Raw genomic sequence first — 2,176 nt, forward strand, 5'->3', positions numbered from 1 at the left:
GGATGGAGCAATAGCACAGCGGGTAGGGTATTTGCCTTGCATGCGGCCGACCCAGGTTCGAATCCCAGCATCCCATATGGTCCCCTGAGCACCGCCAGGAGTAATTCCTGAGTGCATGAGCCAGGAGTAACCCCTGAGCATCGCCGGGTGTGACCCAAAACCCCCCCCCCCAAATACTGTGTATTGATTACTGGCCATTATACTTAATATTAAAGTTAAGTATCATCAGTATTCCAGCTTTGTCTCTTTTTCCAATTTTGTTTTTGACTATTCTTGGACTCCCTCAAAGTCTGGTGGCTAAGGTTCTAGAGCAAAAATGAGTCTTAATTGTGAAAACTACCAGTTGTTTAAGGTTAGTACTGAACTGTTATTTTATAGGTCAAACCATGACAGAATTCAGAATCAAAGTTGTTTAATGCTGAATTTCAGTTATACAAAGTTCCAACACCTGTTCCTTCACCAGTGTACAGTGTCTCCATCAATGTCTCCAGTTTCAATGTCTCCAGTTTCCCTTCTGCTACCCACCCCACAGCTTGCCTCTAAGGCAGACACTTTTCTTCTCTCCCTCCCTAGCTGTCTCTTTCATTCTGGGCATTGTGGTTTGCAATACAGGTACTGAAAGATGATCATGTATATCTCTTAACCTCCTTTCAGGACTCAGTGATAATTTTGAACTGTTATTGTCCTAGTGGTCCCTCTCTGTCCTAACTGCCTCCTCCCCTGCCCCTCCCCCAATACTGAGACAACCCTTTAACCATGGACCAGTCCTCCTGGTCCAAGCATGAATAACTTTGTAACTGTATCTTTCACCTGATTCAATGAAAAAAAACAACAACAACAACTCAGAATCAGGGGAGGAGACACAGATCTCTCTTCTAACCTCCCGAATGGAAAGGGTGTAAAAAGATTTGGGGACATATTTTTAAACCTCTGAAAAGAAAGGATGGTGGGCAAAAATATTGTAAAGTTGGTTGATTAGGGGTGCTAATTATTAGGGGAAAATTATCTTAATTTTTCAAGAAACAAATGACATACATTTGATATTTAATTAGACAAGGCAAATACCTATTTAAGAAAGAGTGGAATGGTGCCAAACCCATAATTATGCAACTTCTTAATTTTCTTAAAGCTTTATCTTGACTGAGGTGGGTGTGAGTTTCTGAATTATTTTACTTAATCCTCAAAAGGAAATAAAAATTGCTATTGCTTCTCTTTCATTATTTCTCCTTGTGCTACAGATTAATTACTGGGTATTTTATAATAGACTTTGCCTATTAGTAGCTATAAATTGAATGTGATATTGTACATCAAAACGTACTGCAAATCCCAAACTTACTGAAATCTGTAAGTTCTATACAGCTTACCATAGTTTCTTTGAATTTGTTGTTGTCTTGTTTATGTGCACATCCTGCTTTATTTTCTCAGTCTCCTCTAGGATGGCTGCTGTATGTGAAGTTAAAGTAATTTTAAAACAATCAACATATTTTCACCATTTACATTCAAATTATCTTATATTTATTTATCAAATAAAAAAGTATTCACATACTTTTTACATTCAAATTATCTTCTCCATGAAAAAAAGGTGGATTATATTTTAAATCACTCTGTCCTCTAGTTAGGTACCTGGAATTTTTAAAAATCACCATTGAAAATGTTGCTACTTAAAGACATTGTTAATTAATTAGCCAATAAAACATAGCTAGAAAAGAATCTGATGATGGATGGACAGTCTAATTTCTATTTTGTTATTTTTGGAGACTTCCTAAGTGGTGTTCAGGAGGCCAGGTGGTCCTTTCCCAGTGAATTTTGGGCAATTGGTTCTGCAGGTCAACACAGAACCCCAAGGATGTAGTATTCCAGGATGCCAGGGCTGCACTCAGCAAAGCTTGGGGAACCATGTGGTGTCAGGCATTGAACTAGGATTGGTTGCATGTGAATCAAGTGCCTTAACTACTGTACTATCTCTCCAGTAGTAGGATACTCTAATTTTTAGAATGTACTTTCTTTCTTGGTATGAAAACTAAGAAAGAAACCATAAAATGTTGATATATTTAGATACATAAAAATTAAAAACTGCTGTATTGATTAAATATTAAAAATGTTTAAATAAAACAAAGTTTGCCAAAAGTCAAGTTGGAAAGACACTTTGGTATTTATACTAGGAAAGATTTACTAT

Source organism: Sorex araneus, chromosome X (genome assembly GCF_027595985.1).
Source record: "Sorex araneus isolate mSorAra2 chromosome X, mSorAra2.pri, whole genome shotgun sequence".
Classification (NCBI taxonomy): domain Eukaryota; kingdom Metazoa; phylum Chordata; class Mammalia; order Eulipotyphla; family Soricidae; genus Sorex; species Sorex araneus.